The sequence below is a fragment of the Conger conger genome, chromosome 17 (genome assembly GCF_963514075.1).
Source record: "Conger conger chromosome 17, fConCon1.1, whole genome shotgun sequence".
Classification (NCBI taxonomy): domain Eukaryota; kingdom Metazoa; phylum Chordata; class Actinopteri; order Anguilliformes; family Congridae; genus Conger; species Conger conger.
Genome location: NC_083776.1, coordinates 6,223,566 through 6,243,982, shown reverse-complemented (window position 1 = coordinate 6,243,982; position 20,417 = coordinate 6,223,566). Strand labels below are relative to the sequence as shown.

General features: G+C 50.5%; 1 protein-coding gene across 2 annotated transcripts in view; it reads right to left on the bottom strand.

Moving 5' to 3' along the window:
* Positions 1 to 20,158, bottom strand: part of LOC133116892 (Krueppel-like factor 12) — a 73,707-nt gene extending 53,549 nt beyond the window's left edge. Inside the window, exon 1 of one of the 2 annotated variants that reach the window (XM_061226900.1) lies at positions 20,064 to 20,158. The gene's annotated coding sequence lies outside the window, so the exon portion shown is untranslated. Of the gene's footprint in view, positions 1 to 11,797; positions 11,975 to 20,063 lie in introns of those variants that run through there. The other variant, XM_061226898.1, reaches the window with a different exon arrangement.
* Positions 20,159 to 20,417: the final 259 nt, after the last annotated feature.

Below are 20,417 nucleotides of genomic sequence, written 5' to 3'. Positions count from 1 at the left end.
GCCTTGCAAATTCTTTTGCACACTTCTGTAGTACCAGCTGTCGTCAGCTTAGGAATAAACGGCACTGGGCTAAAGAAGAGAAGAAAAAACCCCCAACTCTTTAGAGTTTGGCTTATATGGCTGTGCGCACAGACAGCAGAAGACCGTAGTAAATTATGCGAAAGCCTCGTTTAAAAAAAAGCCGTGTGCAACACCTGAAATAACAGAGCCAGAAAAATGAAAGGAAGACAAGACCAGCTGTGTGTGTGCCAAGCGCGACGGTGAATATGCATGCACCGAGCACTTTATTAGGAACACTACACTGATACTGGGTAGGGCCTCCCTTTGCTCTCAAAAACAGCCTCAACTCTCCGTGGCACGGATTCTACAAGATGTTGAAGACATGAATTTGTTAGCTGCACATTCATACTGCGAACTGGATTCAGATCCGGGGACGGGGAAGGCCCCTGAAGAACACGGAACTCATTGTCATATTCATGAAACCAGTTTGAGACAACTTTTGCTTTATGACTTGGTGCACTATCATAAGATAATATAGGTAACTGAACCCGGTGTGGTAATGGGTCCTCTGCGTTTGACCCGTCCTGGTTACTCAGGAGCAGTGGGCAGCCATAATGCAGTGCCCGGGGACCAGCTCCAGTTCTGAGGCCAGAGCCTTGGTCAAGGGCAACGGCAGGAGCACACCTAACCCGACACACACGTCGTTGAGTGTGGGAGGAAACCGGAGTACCCGGAGTAAACCCTTTCAAACATGGGACTCAGCTGAACGTGCACACTCCTCACAGAGAGGAGAACATGCACACTCCTCACAGAGAGGAGAACATGCACACTCCTCACAGAGAGGATCTGGCCGGCCGGGATTCAAACGGGATTCAAATTTTTTTCACAGGTTATGTCAGTAGCACTCTGCTTTTCACCTATAACAGGGTGGGGCCGGCATCAGCACTGACAAATATTGGTTATTTCAAAGTGAATTCACAATTATTTAGCTGGACCTTGCTCAAGGGCCCAACAGCTGCGTGGCTCTTACCGGGCGGCCTGTAGCGTAGTGGCTAAGGTAAATGACTGGGACACGTAAGGTCGGTGGTTCTAATCCCAGTCTAGCCACAATAAGATCCGCACAGCCGTTGGGCCCTTGAGCAAGACCCTTAACCCTGTATTGCTCCAGGGGAGGAGTGTCTCCTGCTTAGTCTAATAAACTGTACGTCCCTCTGGATAAGAGCGTCTGCCAAATGCCAATACTACTACTACTACTACTACTACCGTGGCCAACACTGGGGCTTGAACCACCAACCGTCCAGATCCCAGTCAAGCACCTTAGCAACTAGGCTACAGGCTGCCTCCTACGATATCAGCCTCAAAATGACTAATTCTCATTTTCAGTTGTTCCAGAGACTTCAGGGGCCACACTCTCCCCAAGAGCGGTGCGGATTGGGAAGGCACGCAGCTGCGGTGGCAGATGTTTGGTAATTCCAAAGCGGGGTGGGAATTGGGCGTGCCCATCCCTGCGTTGGGTGCGAAATTGGGGGGGGGGGGGGAGGGGGGGGAACAAAACACACGAAAAAAATAAAACCTAAGTTTCCAAGTAAACAAACTCAAGCACAACACTTTATCTTCCCAAACTCATGATGGGTTTGTCCATCGATCGCTCAACGTCGCTTTTGAATGTTAAGGACTCAATTGTTGACTCGATTCCAGCATTACGCTGTCTCTTTACGGCTGTGCAGCGGGAGCAGCATCGCAGATTAACACGACGGCCGTAAAACTGAAGCCAGCAAGCGCTGAAGAGAAGGCCCAGTGGAAGAGAGCGTTCCTGACGGACACGGCAGCTCGGAGGGGAACGGCACGGAATGAACCCTGCACTGTAATCGGGACGCCAGACACACTGTCTACCTGCGGCGCAGACGGAAAAGACACCCGTCTGAACTCCATCTCGGCTCGCCTGACGCTGAACTCTCAGCATTTTACACGGCTTTACCAGCCCCGCCTATTGAATGACCGTCTCCCCAAACCCCCATTTACAAACTCACTAGAGTCTCAGCCCTACGACTTCACTCTTAAGCCAGATTCATACTTCTGCGAGGAAACTACACAGAGGCTACAGCGTAGCCTACGCGTAGCCTACGCGTAGCCGCGTTCCCTACCTCGTAGGCTATGCAGAGGCCACGAAGCGTAGTTATATTTCTGGGGAGGTGCGTGTCAGGCTATGCCGGAACATGGCTACGCGTGGCTACACCATAGCCTCTGCGTAGATTTGACGCAGAAGTATAAATCAAGCTTAACACCTGCCAGGGGGGATAATTTACATCACTGACTTTCGGAATGCATGCTATTTGCAACAAAAAATTTGCAACAGATGAATAAAGGATTGCCAATGAGGTGAGAATTTGACTCATATCAAGATTTGCCAATGGGGTAAACGTGAAAGCATGAATTCACTTTGAAAGCAAAAGTAACTTAAAACAAGGTCATGTTTTCTACTTGACAGGGGAAAGATATAAGATTTCCAAGTCCACCATCCTGTAGGTTTTTACTGCAACCCTAACAAAGCACACCTCATTCAACAGCAAGGGCAGGGCTGCCCAACCCTGTTCCTGGAGATCCACCATCCTGTAGGTTTTCACTCCAACCATAACAAAGCACACCTCATTCAACAGCTAGAGAATCTCTTTAAGCTGCTAATTAGTGGCATCAGGTGTGCCAAGGGTTGAAATGAAAACCTACAGAATGGTAGATCTCCAGGAACAGGGCTGGGCAGAGCCCTGCTGTTGGACTATTAACCACTTAGCCTGATGCAGAGAGACAGAAGAACTACACCCCAAATAAATAATGCCTCCACATCCACGTCTACCGCTTATTACCGTCGCTGTGAAGCTGAATGTACCCGTCACAGGCAGACATGTCGAAGTGTCCCTGAGCAAGACACCTAACCCCCAAATGCTCCTGACGAGCTGGTCGGCGTCTTGCGTGGCAGCCAATCGCCGTCGGTGTGTGAGTGTGTGTATGGATGGGTGAATGGAGAAGCATCAATTGTGCAGCGCTTTGGATAAAGGCGCTATATAAATGCCTGCCATTTACCATTGACATAAATACCATTTCATCTCAGCAAAGACCGAACACTTCCTATGCAGGCGGAAGAGAAGATGGAGAAGAAAAAAAAAAAAAGCCTTGCTCCGTTGAGAAAAAAAAACCCAACGTTTTGATGCTGAAATTGTTATTTCAGCTGAAGGGACTTGGGATAATGGTAAAGGAACTAGAAGAGGGGACATTCACCTGACAGACTGCAGGTCAACTGTAATTATCGATAACAATAACATTCCCGCCCGGATGAGAATATCACAGGCGATATGCTCCGTCTCAGTAGCGCGGTTGCCGTGACATTTTCAGTGTGAGCCGATCGCCACGGTAACTGAAAGGTTAATACGTCCACTGTCGCGGCGGCTCGTCAAACTCAACTCTTTGTTTACCACGTAAAAAAACGATCGAGTTTGACGCCAGCGTATTTCAGGAAAACAGTGACATAAATCACGCCGACAACAAACGACTCGAATCGGGAACCGTTTAGACGAAAGGGGAATAGCGATGATTACGTCTTACATCTGTGGCGGATTGCAAATTCTTTGACCGTAAACGTTTCAAAAATGTACTTCTTTATGTGGTGATTGAAATACAGAGGCCTACGTGGTTTTATAAGAACATTTATGGGATGGCTATGATGCTAATATACAGTTTTAGGAGCTGCCAGTTTGTGCCCACAAGCTGTCTATAAGAAAGGCTAATTAATCATTAATCAAGTCGATACTACTTGGCAGGTATTCAGGCCATCGTACTCTAAATCATTTTACAAATTACGAACGGGCGTAAGAGACGTTTGTGAATGATTTATAAATGTGAGCCTCAGCTGTAACTGACAGGGCAGTGGAAGAGATCCTGACCCTCAGTCCTGCCCCCAGAGACCCAGAATCCACCAGTCTTACACTCACACACACAAACACACCCTATCTCACACACATACACACACACACACACACTCTCTCTCTCTCTCACACACACACACACACACTCACACACAAACACACTCTCTCACACTCTCTCTCTTTCTCACACACTCACTCTCTCTCACACACACACACACACACACACTCTCTCTCACACACATACAGGCACACACACATATATCCCCTCCACACACACTCACACACACACACACACACACACACACACACACACACACACACACACACTGTGTTTGTCAAATAGGACACACCAGCACATTCTGTAGCTGCTAAACTCACTTACTCTCAACAGCACTTACAGTGCACAGACACATCCCCCTGAGTTTAGGCCTCTCTGGCACACACACGCACATGCACACACACACACACACACACTCCCTCACACACACACACACATACACGCACTCTACCCCACATGCGCACGTGCACACACACACATACACACACACACATGCACGCTCCCTCACACACACTCACGCACACACGCACACACACACACACACACACACACATGCACACTCCCTCACACACTCACGCACACACACACACATATAGACACACACACACGCACTCTACCCCACACACACACACACACACACACAGGCCTGGGTAATACATTGTGCAGCTGTGTTTGTGGTTTTTCATTGCTGCCACACTCGTTTTCGGGGGCCGTGATCCAAGCTGGAAAAACTGCGGTTGAGGCTGCTAATGGAGGAGAGTAAGAAGCCGTAGCGTGTGTGTGTGTGCGTGTGTGTGTGTTCACGCCCCCCGCCGCCCCCCCCACCCCCCCTCCTCCATGTGGAGGTATGCCGCTCAGACTGAAATTGATCCCACATGTTGTTTGCACAATTCCCCGTCAGGTCGACCTAAAACTGGAGACAAAGTTCACGGTGAGACGACGGGGCACCGGGACCGTTTCTGGGTTCGGGCCGGACAGAGACGAGGTGAGGAAGACTACAGAGCCTTCGGCCCGTGGCAGGTAAAGGCCCTTAACTGCAGCTCTCCACTCAAGACAGAGCGGCAGCTGAAGTGCAGTTTGTTTTGGGCTTTCAGAAACTCTAACTCTAAACCACACACACACACACACACACACACACACACACAGCAGTGTCCCAACCCTGTTCCTGTAGATCTACCGCCACACCGGATTCTACTAATTAGCAGCTCAACGAGATCTCTAGCTGTTGAATGAGGTGTGCTTTGTTAGGGTTGGTGTGAAAACCTGCAGGAAGGTAGATCTCCAGGAACAGGGTTGTGGAGATATTTGAATATTTGACAAATACCCCCCACCCTCCACCCCCATCAAACAGACAGTCCAGGACACTAAGTGCTGAGGGGCAATCGTCCTTTCATGACTCTGCCACCCCGCCCCCTCCCCTCTCTCCCTCCCCTCTCTCCCTCTCTCTCCCCCTATCTCTCTCCCCCCTCTTTCTCCCCCTCCCTCCCTCTCTCTCCCCCGCCCTCTCTCTCTCTCCCACTCCCTCCCCCCTCTCTCCCCCTCCCTCTCTCCCTCCCTCTCTCCCTCCCCCTCTCCCTCCCTCTCTCCCTCCCTCTCTCCCTCCCCCTCTCCCTCCCTCTCTCCCTCCCCCTCTCCCTCCCTCTCTCCCTCCCCCTCTCTCTCCCTCTCTCCATCCCCCTCATTCTCTCTCTGTTTGTTGTTCTCGTTCTGCCCACAGCGTGTACAGCTGTAATAAACAAGCCTGAGGTGGAAGTGTGAGGTCAAAGGTCAAGCACAGTCAGGGGGCGTGTCACTAACAAACCTCTGTAAGAAACAGCTCCGCAGTAAGACCCTGCTCGTTAGCCCTTTATCTGAGAGAGTGTGTGTGTGTGTGTGTGTGTGTGTGTGTGTGTGTGTGCGCAAGTTTTAAGAGGGGATAACTCTGAACAAACGGGTGTAGTGTTTCTGTGTGTGTCTTTGTGTAGGAGGTTTAAGAGGGGCTAACTCAGGGGGCAGTGAAACACAGCAAGGTGAATGGACAGTTAGCACGTTAGCACGTTAGCCCTCAACTAGACCATGCATGCATTGACTCTTTTTCGAGACCACGGTACCCGTGTGGTAATGTCGATTATTAAATAAATGTGCTGTTATTTCCACGGCAGGCAGTTGGGATAACGGAACAGAAACTAGAGAGAGGAGACATTCACTTGACAGGTTGCAGGTCAACTGTAATTATCAACAAAAATAACAACATTTCTCTCTATTTAACGCCAGTTTTAGAATTTGGCTTCGAATCACAATTAACAATGACGGAAGAAAGCAAGAGTGCAAGATTCTGCCAATACTGAACGTATTCCCCCAGGTACGGGCAGAGAAACGTTATCGCACGGTTGTGCAATTCTGCTTCCTGTGTGCCCAGCTTATTCTGCGGTAAGATGTATCAAAATTCATCAGCTTGCCCATTCCAATCAGACACAGTAACTGTTCTGAATTACACTGCAACCATCACAATACCGTGTGCCCGAGACGATAACTAAATGCCCACCTAGAATACAGTACCTAATATAGCAAGAAAACAATCTTGAACAGGTAACATGTAGCACAACTGGGGCGACATGGCTCAGGCAGTAAGAGCAGTCGTCTGGCAGTCGGAGGGTTGCCGGTTCGATCCCCCGCCCGGGCTGTGTCGAAGTGTCCCTGAGCAAGACACCTAACCCCCAAATGCTCCTGATGAGCTGGTCAGGGCCTTGCATGGCAGCCAATTGCTGTTGGTGTGTGAGTGTGTGTATGAATGGGTGAATGAGAAGCATCAATTGTACAGCGCTTTGGATAAAGGCGCTATATAAATGCCAACCATTTACCATTTTACCATTTACAACTCCGTGAGTGTATTTGCAGATTGAACACAGAAATCAACATGAAGAGATTTAATCCATGCTGTCCCCGTCAGCGTGAATAAAGATCTCGGGTGCGTCGTGGACGTGTTTAAAAGCACGGAAAGGAGTCGACTGTTTGCAAAAGCCAAGTGTGTATTTACACATATTATGTGACGCACATACTGAAGGCACTTGTGTGTGTTATAGTATGTGTTGTACACTCATTTATTCATTTATTTATCCCAGAGGGCCAATTATAAAGACAGCATTGTCAGCCACAACATGATGGTGACTGAAGTCAACATTACAGTTGTTTAGCTGATGCATTTATCCGAAAAGTGACGTACAGTTAATTACAGTTGGAGCAATGTGGGGCTGAGGGCCTTGCTCAAAGGCCCAACAGCTGTGTGGATTTATTGTGGCCACACCGGGGCTTGAACCACAAACCTTCCAGGTCCCAGTCATGTACCGTAGCCACAACTGTCAATACCTGAAGGTGTGTGACAGGACTGTGTCAGGGAAGATGCAGGGACCCGTACGGTCTGCATGAGTGTGAGTGTGTGTGTGTGTGTGTGTGTGAGTGTGTGAGTGTATGTGTGTGTGTGTGTGTGTGTGAGTGTGTGTGTGGTGTGAGTGTGTGTGTGTGAGTGTGTGAGTGTATGTGTGTGTGTGTGTGTGTGTGTGAGTGTGTGAGTGTATGTGTGTGTGTGTGTGTGTGTGTGTGTGTGAGAGTGTGTGAGTGTATGTGTGTGTGTGTGTGAGTGTGTGTGTGTGAGTGTGTGTGTGTGTGAGAGTGTGAGTGTATGTGTGTGTGTGTGTGAGTGTGTGTGTGTGTGAGTGTATGTGTGTGAGAGTGTGAGTGTGTGAGTGTATGTGTGAGTGTGTGTGGGTGTATGTGTGTGTGTGTGTGTGTTTGAGTGTGTGAGTGTATGTGTGAGTGTGTGAGTGTATGTGTGTGTGTGTGTGTGTGTGTGTGTGTGTGAGAGTGTGTGAGTGTATGTGTGTGTGTGAGTGTGAGTGTGAGTGTATGTATCAGTGTGAGTGAGTGAGTGTGTGTGTGTGTGTTGTGTGTGTGAGGTGGAGGGGTGTGTGAGTGAGTGAGTGTGTGTGTGTGGGGTGGAGGGGTGTGTGAGTGAGTGTGTGTGTGTGTGTGTGTGTGTGTGGCAAGCAGCAGAAACTGACAGCTCAGCAGGCCTGTGTCCAGAGGCTGTGTGAGAGGGAGGGGCAGGGTGTGGGGCTAGCCCACAGTGCCTCTGTCACTGCAAGTTAACACGCTCTCCCCTCTGGCCATAACCCCGCTCCACGCCACCCCACCCCCCAGGAGGGCGGCTCAGAGTGTGAAGGAGGGGGGGGGGGGGGGGGGGGGTGTTAGGGCGGCCCAGCTCCCAGAGCCCCCACAAGTGTGAACCACCGATCCAGAGCGGAAAAAAGAAACAAACGTGTAAATCCACCGAGCCAGAGACACTGAGCCTGGCTGTGACACCCTCCACTACACACACACCCCACGTGCACACACACACACACACACACACACACTCACACACACACACACACACACACACACACACACTCACACACACACACACACACTCACACACTCACGCACACACAGACTCACACACAGACTCACACACAGACTCACACACACACTCACACACACACTCACACACACACACACACACACACACAGACACACACACACACACACACACCCCACGTGCGCACACACACACACACCCCACGTGCACTCACACACACACACACACACACACACAGACACACACACACACTCACACTCACACTCACACTCACACTCACACTCACACTCACACTCACACACACACACACACACACACACACACACACCCCACGTGCGCACACACACACACCCCCCACGTGCACTCACACACACACACACACACACACAGACACACACACACACACACACACACACACTCACACTCACACTCACACTCACACTCACACTCACACTCACACTCACACACACACACACACACACACACACAGTCCTTAAAATGATCACACACACGCAGCAAAATACGCAGATACACACGCACACAAACACACAAAAATAATTACCTTCTGATTCCACAAAAGTCCTCACAACCACAACCTCTTTTAACAGTGTATTTTCACTGTACAGTACGACGTGTGTGCGTATATGTATGTGTGCGTGTGTGTGTGTGTGTGTATGTGCGTGTAACATCTCAGAGAGTTCTTGAGGGCACTTGAAGGAGCAGGATCAGATCCTGTTGAACTGGCTGCTGTGCTCCCAGTACTCTCCAATGTAATGATCACGGACTGCACTGTGGTCCGAAGCCTGTCGTGACTCCTACTCCACTGTGGTCCGAAGCCTGTCCTGACTCCTACTGCACAGTGACTCCTGTAACTGCTGCCCTCCCTGCTCCACAGCTCAGAGCAGCCCTGGAAGGGGCAGTCTCATTAACAGCGTTTAGCACATAATAACATAGGACCCTTCTTTAGGGCGACAGTAAATGCTAAAGCATTCCATTGTGTTGATTATTTCCTGGGATTTCTTTCCACTTTATTGATTGATTTATTTGTTTATTTGACTCACGGAGATGAATTTGGTCTACGTGGTAATAAAGAGTGTGAGTGTTCCTGAATGTGTGCTCTTGTTCCCCCGGCCCCTGAGGGGGTGGGGGGTTGGTTGGTGTGACCCCCAGCGGTGACGGAGTTAAAAACGAGAGGCCCAGCGGTCAGGACTCAGCTTACACCCCCCGCCCCCTCATCCCACACCCTAACCCTGCACCCTACCCCACACCCTCACCCCCAACCTTACACACCAGAGAGAGACTCACTCTCTCCCCAAACTCTCTCTCCTCTCCCTACCCCACACCCTAAGGCCCCCAAGATTACACACCAGAGAGAGACTCACTCTCTCCCCAAACTCTCTCCCACACCCTACCCTACCACACCCTCACCCCCCAACCTTACACACCAGAGAGAGACTCACTCTCTCCCCAAACTCTCTCTCCTCTCCCACACCCTACCCTGCACCCTACCCCACACCTCACCCCCCCAACCTTACACACCAGAGAGAGACTCACTCTCTCCCCAAACTCATCTCCCCTCTCCCTACCCCACACCTTAACCCCCCCAACCTTACACACCAGAGAGAGACTCACTCTCTCCCCAAACTCTCTCCCCTCTCCCACACCCTACCCTGCACCCTACCCCACACCCCTCACACCCCCAACCTTACACACCAGAGAGAGACTCACTCTCTCCCCAAACTCCTCTCCCCTCTCCCGCACCCTACCCTGCACCCTACCCCACACACCTCACCCCCCAACCTTACACACCAGAGAGAGGACTCACTCTCTCCCCAAACTCTCTCTCTCTCCCGCACCCTACCCTGCACCCTACCCCACACCCTCACCCCCCAACCTTACACACCAGAGAGAGACTCACTCTCTCCCAAACTCTCTCCTCCCCTCTCCCTACCCCACACCCTAAGCCCCAAGATTACACACCAGAGAGAGACTCACTCTCTCCCCAAACCTCTCTCCCCTCACCCTAACCTCACCACCCTAACCTCCCAACCTTACACAGCAGAGAGGAGACTTGTTCACTTTCCAAACTCTCCACCCCACCCCACACCCCTGAGCTCACAAACCACAGCGCAGAGTGTCTTGCTTGCTTTCCAACTCCCCCCCCCCCCCCCCCGTGTATAAATGTCTCTGCTGTCAGCTCTATCCAGGTTCAGTTTAATTGAAAATAACAGTCTTAGTGTCCCCCCCCCCGGCCACTTCCACAGACTCACACTGTGACCGGTGACAGGTCCCCATCAATACCAATGACTATTACACTGGAGAGAGAGAGAAAGAGAGAGAGAGAGAGGAGAGAGACAGAGAGAGCGAGAGAGAGCCACGGAGGACATCTCAGACCACCACCCACCCCTGCTGCACACGCCCCCCCCCCCCCCCCCCCCCCAGCCACTCTCACACCCCCCACCCCCCAGCCCCTCCAGTGTCCACCCCCTCACCCAGCCTCTAAATCTTTAACCCTTTCCTGGCGGCCATTTTGTGTCGCTATGGGTGAAGCCACAACGCGGAGCAGAGTGGAGCGGAGTCGCACGCAGTGACACCCCCGTTACGATAAGCATCAAAGTTTTTAAGAGTGGCACGCGCGTGTGTGTCCCCTCACCCCCTGCCTGCCCCCAAAAAACACAAACCTCTCTACAACACCCTCCCAGGTAAAATACAACACCTATATCCTGCCTTTCAATGCTAACAAAACAGCAAGCCGCACAACGTCAACAACAACAAACAAACAAACAGTGCACAGCTCACAGGAAACGCATAAATCCAGCTTCTCTTTGACTCAGTCTTCACACAAACACAACAAGCTGAGCAGCAACGAGTCATAAGAAACCACAATGCACATAAATGTAAGTACACTGCTGATTACTGTACAATAACTATGACAGTTCTTGCAGTGACAATTCTAGCAGCGCACCGTCTCGCGCACACACAGACACTCACACACACACACACACACTCACACACACACACGCTCTCACACACGAACACACACACACTCTCTCACACACACACACACACACCACACACACGCTCTCACACAGGAACACACACACACTCTCTCACACACACACACACACACACTCACACGCACTCACACACACACACACACACACACACACTCACACGCACACGCACACGCAGTCGGAGAGAAACGGGATGCCAGGTTTGCGCTGACTTTGCGCACGGCGGTATTCCCGCGGCTAGCTGCACGGGGCGCCGTGGGCGACCGTGAGCGTGAGGACCGGTCACACGGCGTGACAACCCCAATGACAGCTGAGCAGGTGCGCCCCACACGGACACCCCGACCCGCACGCGCGCGGGACAAGACCACAGACGCAAAACAGAGGGATGAGAAAGAGGAGAAAAGCAGGAACAGACCTGGTCAGCAGCTGCAGAGTGCTGGAAACTGTTTTCCTGAGAGAGCCCCCTCTAGCTCTCGCTCTCTCTCTCTCTGTGTGTCGCTCTCTCTTCCTCTCTCACACTCTCTCGCTCCCTCTGTGTGACTGACCTCCCTCTCTCTCTCTCTCTCTCTCTGTGTGTCGCTCTCTCTTCCTCTCTCACACTCTCTGGCTCCCTCTGTGTGACCTCCCTCCCTCCCTCCCTCTCTCTCTCTCTCGCTCGCTCAGAGGCTCAGTTCTCAGGAAATGAATGGAGGTTCACGAGAGAACTGTTGTACTTGCAAATGACTTGGCCAGGTCACATGACCACTAAATGTAGGGTGGGGCCGGGGAGTGGGTGGAGTCTCGGGGCGAGCGAGAGCAAGAGAGAGAGGGAGAGAGAGAGTAGGGAAGACAATATACTCTAAGCTTTAACAGCATGCATCGAATTACACAGGGGCCCTCCTGGGAGGTTTCCGACAGGTCCCCCTCCGATTCCGCCAGGCCACTCCCGCTGAGCTGACGCCCCCCCACCCACCCCAATAAAAAGGGGAGAGCAGGAGAGAGAGAGAGAGCGAGAGAGAGAGAGAGCGAGAGAGAGAGACATTATAACTACTGTTCTGGGAGAGAGAGAGAGATGACAGAAGGACACAAGGAAAAAAGGAGATCTGTTTCCTTTCCTTTAAAAAAAAGTGAGAAAAAAAACAAAACAAAAAAACTGTGGGTGACAAGCCAAAAAACAAGGGGTGTGTGTGTGCGTGAGTGAGTGTGTGTGTGTGAGAGAGAGAGAGAGAGACAGAGAGAGAGAGATAGGGGGAGTGAGTGTGTGTGTGTATGTGTGAGAGAGAGAGAAAGAGAGAGAGAGACATTAACACGGTACCGAGAGGGAGAGAGCACACACACACACACACACACACACACACTCACACTCACACTCACACTCACACACTAAAGGGACTTCACAACTCGGAGAGTGACTGTACTCTCCGCAGACCTCCATAAAGGACTGCGGTTGCCGTTAGCGATTCCCCGGGGGGACTGTAATTACCGCGAGAGGAAGTCAGTCTCATTTGCATCTGTGATAGACCCTCCCTCCCGTCGCCGGGAGAGAAAGTTAGCGCGCGATTGCAGGGGCTGCTCTGAGCGCGCTCAGTCCGTGTTCCAGCGCTCCGCACTCCAGAGTGAGTCTCCACCACCCACCCGCTCCCTGTTTAACATGCGTTCTGCTCCACGTGAAAACATTTCACACTAAAAATCACTTTAACCACCCGTTCCCCGCCCCGCCCCGCCCCCCCCCCCTCGCACCACCACACCCCCGCCCTCCACCAAAACACTCCCCCAAATATTCACCTCTTCCGAGTGAACGACGCGGGTTCAGCTCGGTCATGGCGCGTACGGCCGGGGTCCACTGCAGGGGACGTGTTGGGCATCAGAACATGCTAACGCTAGCGCTAGCCTCTGAAATTATTTCACGTTACAGCACCTTGCACGCCGCAAGGTGCAGTTAAGGAAGGCATACAATTCTGACAGGGATATTCAACGTGGTTAAACGGCTGCGTTCTTGTCAGCATCCAGTCCATTGAATGAAAAATTAGGAAAGAAAATCAATTAAATAAAACATAGTAAAAATGAGAATATCATACTCTGTATATACAGGCCTATATTACCCCCGTGAGGATGACGCAACGCTCCTGTAATTTGTGAAAGACTGGAGGAGCGATCAGAAAGGGAGCGACAGAGGATCTCTCCGCCTGACGGATGCACTGGTCCTGCAGTCAGCTCAGCGAGCAGGTGAGGAGCAGGTGAGGGGCAGGTGAGGAGCAGGTGAGGAGCAGGTGAGGGGCAGGTGAGGAGCAGGTGAGGAGGCTCCTCCTGATGCATAGAGCAAACAGCAGACGGGCGTTACAGCGGCCAGGAGCCCCAGACTCCACCCAGTTACAGATTGTAGTCTCCCGGTGCAGAGGGGGGACGGGGGGGCAGAGATCTGCCTCCTGGGGGTGATGGGGAGGGGGGGTATTATATTACATTACATTACATTTTTGGCATTTGGCAGACGCTCTTATCCAGAGAGACGTACAGTTGATTAGACTAAGCAGGAGACAATCCTCCCCTGGAGCAATGCAGGGTTAAGGGCCTTGCTCAAGGGCCCAACGGCCGTGCCAGATCTTATTGTGGCTACACCGGGGATCGAACCGCCAACCTTGCGTGTCCCAGTCATTTACCTTAACCACTACGCTACAGGCCGCCCTAATGCATTAGACGAATATGAGGGTATGGCATAAACAAAAATAAAAGCCCTTAAAATGCTAAAGCATTTTGATTTCTGCATATTCTAATAATACTAATTTCACTGGCAATGCTGTTGCCATGCCATCATAAATGCCAGGCAAACGTCATCAAAATGTGTTTTGCTATAAAATGTGCATTACAGTTTTATGGCTGTGCAGATTATTCAGCCTTTGCAGATATGCAGCTAAACGCAGCCGTATACCATAAAGCCCTGGTGTAGCCATGATAAGATCCAGGCAGCTGCTGGGCACTTGAGCAAGGCCCTTAACCCCACATTGCTCCAGGGGGGGATTCTGACCTGCTTAGTCTCATCAACTGTAAGTCGCTTTGGATAAAATAACCATCCATCCATCCATCCATTATCTGAACCCGGTTATCCTGAACAGGGTCGCAGGGGGGCTGGAGCCTATCCCAGCATACATTGGGCGAAAGGCAGGAATACACCCTGGGCAGGGCACACACACCATTCACTCACACACTCATACCTACGGGCAATTTAGACTCTCCAATCAGCCTAACCTGCATGTCTTTGGACTGCGGGAGGAAACCGGAGTACCCGGAGGAAACCCACGCAGACACGGGGAGAACATGCAAACTCCGCACAGAGAGGCCCCGGCCGACGAGGATTCGAACCCAGGACCTCCTTGCTGTGAGGCGGCAGTGCTACCCACTGCACCAACAAATTATGTAAATGATTTACTGGATGAGAGAGAGATACCCACAGAGCACAGACCTGCGGTTGGGGATTCCCGAGTCAAGCAGGGATGTTGGGGTCTAGCCCACAGCAGGCCTGTGCAGGTACAATGGAGGGGTTTTGCAGAGCACAGAACGTGGGGCCCCCACTGTGCACTGAGAGGGAGAGATAACCTTATTTATTTCCCCCGTTACATCACGCTATAACGCTGTTCGTAATTGTAATTTATTCTATTGTTAGCGATCCTAATGGAACAGCTTATTGTTGGAACTACCCTAGTGTAAGTGCCTAGCGTGCAAACTTTAAATGAAAGCTGATCGTTCAAAAGCACCGATGTTTACTGTAAAACCCTGATGTTTAAAAAGTCCACCCCAGCGATGCCAGTTACTGCTTTCACAGGTCTCCTTTCTATAAGTGAACATAACATGACAGAAAATGACATAACATGACATAACAAAACTGGCTGCACTTAATGTATTCATGTTTTTCAATCACATAAGCCAGGAAGATCCTGTAATACAATTTTTCCGTTGGGATGCTGCAGGAACGAACACACTGCACATTTCTCACACGGCACAGGTTTGAAACGAAGCCTGCTATCATTTTCTCACAGGCCGGGCATCTTCTGCTGGCAGCTCAACTGCCTTCAAATCGTAAAGATTGGTCTCCAGAAAAAAACATTTGACACACCACAAAAAAAAAACCGCACCGTGTGCTGTACTGTAGGTACCATAGGCATGTCATCGTAGCAAAAACACACTTCAAAATCTAGTTCTTTCATACTGCGTATGTCATCAGTGTGTTTATCCAGAACGGAAGGATCTGAAGAAGACAGATCCAGAACGGGGGCAGAACGCGGGGCTGTTACTGGTGTAAGGACCTGCTCCTGCTTTCTGTACTTCTATGGAAACCGGTCCCACTTCATGTTCAATTCAATTTGTGTGGAGAAAAGCAAGACACCAGAATGGTCACAATAATCTTCCACATAAATATTAATATGAAACTGTGCAGGCATTTGACTCACATAAATTATGGTTCTTTGCCCTGGGAAGTGCTCAAACATCTAAACTCAGGAGGGAACAATGTGATGCTTTTATTTTAAAGCTTTTAGCACGTTATCTTGATTCAGTGAAGTGCTAGCTCAGTTTTTGGGTTGGTTACTTATTGCCAGGCAAATCTGAATCCCCCAGATTGTGATCCATGATAAAAATGCCACACAGTATTGTGCCAGTATCAACACTGGGGTAGCCACGGAAACTACCTCAGAGAGATAAAATGCAGTAAAATAACAGCGGACTTCTGAAAGGGGCTTATGCTCATCACAAATAGCCTGAAAAAAAAAAACCTCAAGTGTTGTGAGAGCAGCAATTATTAACGACCATACAATATCATATTTCCATTTTAGGATAGGTGCCCTTTTCTGGACATTTCTGGACTGTTCGTTCTCACAATAATGATCCATTCTGGTGTACAATGGTGGCCTTGTGTCAGACAGAACAGACATTGAATTGAATATTTTAACATTCCATATTAACATGAATTATAACCATTTCCTGATGGATATAAACTGTATGTAGTATGTCTGTGTGACTGCGTGGACCCATAATTCAGGGCATAGCAGGTTTACTCACAGTCTGAGAATCCATACTGCTAAATAATCCATTCATCTGCACAGCTGGTGGGGTTTAAGAGAAACTCGGAAGTGTGACTTCAGCGTCATTTTGAACGGGGGCAGGAATGTCTGTGTGGCACCCCTCCCTCCCGCACGTCCTGTGGGACAGACCTGCACATCTCATAAACCCTCAGCAAACAAATACTTCATTAATGAACTGATCGCTTACATAATGCAGAGTACAGGGACCACAGTGAAGCGGTCTGAGTCTGTCAGCCTCCATCTCACCTACTCCCTCCGGAATCAGCAGCTACTCTGTTCAGCAACAGTTCTGTTCCGTTCAGCAACAATTCTGTTCCGTTCAGCAACAACTCTGTTCAGCAACAGTGCTGTTCCGTTCAGTAACAATTCTGTTCTGTTCAGCAACAATTCTGTTCTGTTCAGCACCAATTCTGTTCTGTTCAGCAACAATTCTGTTCAGCAACAACTCGGTTCAGCAACAGTTCTGTTCAGCCACAACTCTGTTCAGCAACAATACTGTTCTGTTCAACAACAGTTCTGTTCAGCAACTATTCTGCAAGCACTTTATGGCAAGCTGGCGGTGGGAACCAGCCGGGCGGGGCAGGTGGAAGGGGAAGGGCTGTAAAAAATAATCTTTTATAATACCTTTAATAATTGGCAACCAATGAATGCCACACTAAGGAGGAGAACCAGCCTGATGACAGGCTGTGGAGTGATATTTAGGGAGCTGGATATAACCGTGAGAGGGGACAGCGTGATACCTGCCAGCCGTGCAGGACCAGGGGCAACAAACCACACCTGCAAAACCCGCACAATAATCACGGAGCAAGCCAGGGGCACGTTCAATCACAAAACGTCTCGTTGCGTTTCGCTACCGTTTCCGGGTTGAAGGATACATTTCCTCCCAACGGGTGTGCAAAGTTTTAAATGGTAAAATGGTAAATGGTTGGCATTTACATAGCGCTGAACGATTCACACACAACAACGGCGAATGGCTGCCATGCAAGGCACCAACCAGCTGATCAGGAGCATTTAGGGGTTAGGCATCTCGCTCAGGGACACTTCGACACACCCAGGGCGGGATCCGGCAACCCTCCCGACTGCCAGACCACTGCTCTTACCTCCTGAGCCAATGTCCCATCAGTTTTACAACAGGCTTTGAGGTGTGTTTGCTCCAGTTTGGTGGGTGTGTTGGGGCTGTAGCCTGAATCAATAATGACGTAGGCCTACGCCATAAAGACCGGAGAACATACAGAACGATCTTCTTAGTCGCCGTTGGAGCGAACCGTACCTCCGTCAGTCAGGACCGCGGTTTGTCACGGCTGAGCCTGACCCTGGTCCATGGACCCATTGGAAATGGAACTAAAATGTACAAACGAAGTACATCTTATCGCAAGCCGAATGTTAGATACAGGCAAGTGAACGACAGTGTGAAAACACGGCGAGAAGACATATTATAAGCTGCTGGGCCACCGTGACTGGGAGAGTGGGGTGGGGTGGGGTGGGGTGTCGGGACTTGCACCTCTGCCAGCCCGTGTAGAATTGTGGGGGAATATGACACCACTCTTCCAGTAGAAAGTCACTCAATTCACACTCAGCTGATGGAACAAGCAAGGCCCTGCGTCAGGTGTCATTCGCAAATATCCCTCAAGCAGGACTGGGACCGGATCCAGTCACCTGACCGGCCCCGTCTGCTCCGTGCCACACCCCACACACCCCCCCCCCCCCCCCACACCCCCCCCCGGGACTTCAGATCACTGGGGCGCTTTGAGCTCAGTGTATTGTTTTTATCCTTTATTTAACCAGAAAAATTGAGAGAGAATGTGTTCTCTCTTGCAAGGATGCCCTGGGAGAAATCCCAGAGAGACCAGTTTCAAATGGGGTGAGAGAAAGAGAGAACAGGGGTGAAGCCCCTGGAGCAGTTTTTGGGTTAAGGGCCTTGCTCAAGGGCCCAACGGCAGGGTTATTCTTTAATTTAGGGCCCCAACTTTATGCAGGTCTGCATCTCTATACGCCGACCAGGTACTGTAATGGAAGATATTCCACTGTGTAGCAAATAAATTCTCTACCATGGAGTCAAGATGATCTCTCAGTACCATTACCAGTAAGTAATCATTGACAACAATCCCAGTACACCCACATCATGCCAGGAAAACGCAGCCCACACCAACTACACAACCGGCAGAGCCATTCAAATGTGGAACACCACAGCAGTTTTCAGCTAGCCAGTGTTGCATTTGATACAGCCAGAGGGAGTCCAGGGGTCAGGAACTCTACCTGAAGGACTGCGCTGGTCAGAATATCCAGGTGATTAGAGCAGAATAGTTGGGACTTTTACTTCTAAACCTGGGTTTTCCACCTCTGTATACAGGCCAGCCTAGTCCAGAATACCCAGACAAAGGCAGGCAAAAACAAACATGTTGCAACAAATGTAGACGTTCTGCAGTGTGGTCACATCTGCTGTCTGGAGGGAGATGGGAGATATAGGACCCCCCCCCCCCCCCCAGAGGTGGCTGAGTGTTTGTCCTGGACTCAGTGCACCTGCAAAAGCAACCCCCCCATGAGAAATACAAGCTCCAGACCCCCCCATGAGAAACACAAGCTCCAGGCACTAACAGGCTAGCCAAGGTCAGCTAGTCAGTGCATTGGAGGGGGTGGGGGGGATGGGGGGGATGGGGGGTGGGCGGGTGCTGCTGCAACCTGACCACTGCCCCAGTGTCCAATAGCAACCACATCTATCACTGCAAAAAGCGGCTGCCTTAACAAGCATTTCAGTCTCATAATAAGCCTTGAGATCTCCCTCAAGTAGAAAATATTAGCTTGTCTTGAGTTAATGTTTAATGTTTGCCTGACAAGTGGAATTATCTTATTCCATTGGTGAATCTTGGAATGAGCCAAACAGGCTTAGCATATTTCCATCTTATTAGCGAAAGGAATAAGATTTTAAGTCTCAATATAAGGCTAAAATATTTGCGTTTTTTTTTTTCCCAGTGTAAGGCCTCCTTACCCCAGCTCCTGCCTACATGAATACACATTTCCCCGTCTTTACGAAACACAAACCCTCCTAAAGCGCGACCCCCCCCCCCCCCCATAGCCACGGAGGGCCGAATGGGCGTCTGACGACCACATCCCGGAGAGGAGCGGCGCTGAAAGTAACAGCGGTGCCGGCGTGCGGCGGGCCGGCCCGGGGAACAGGTATCACATGCCACTCGCCCGTATCGCTTACCGAGATCGTCTGACCCGCGCAGAACCACGCGGACGGAGCCCGACATTCAAACCATGTCCTCCCGCAGATGGGCTATCTCTGAATTCAATCCCCGGCAAGGCCGACAACGCCAACACACACACACACACACACACACACACACACGATTACACAATTATCAGGCACAGGCTGTGTATTGTCAAAAACACTTATAACTTTTTTTTTTTTTTTTTTTTCCTTTAGCAAAATGTAATTCGTTTCATATTTGAGAGGTCACGAGTCACTCACGAGACAAAAGGGGAGATCTCGAAAACATCGCCGAACGAACGACACGGAGCGCGGGGCCTTACCCGAGGCCACAGCTCCTGATTACATATTAACACACGTCGTGTTGACACGAGCCCCCCCCCCACCCCCCCACCCCCCCAATCAATCAACCCACTGACCAGCACACTCCTGTGTAAAGTCCACCAGAAGAGATAGCGTTGAGTTTGTGTTTTTTTTTTTTTTTCCTGTTTGTCTTTTGCCAGCCAGCGGATCTGCCCGCTCTCTGGTTGCAGAGAAACCTCTTGTTTCCTAGCAGCCCCCGCTCCCCCCTCTCCTACCCCACCCCACCCTGGACCTGGGGAGGGAGCAGCGAGCGGTGCTCATTGTGGGAGCTTTCGACACACCGAGGAGGCTGCCAGCAGGTAGTCATAGCAACAGCATTGCTTTCACTGGCGACTTTTTTTTTTTTTTCTCTCTCCGCTCTAAAACGGGACTATGGAGAACTGAAGAGGGCCTCATCCCAAACCGGATTA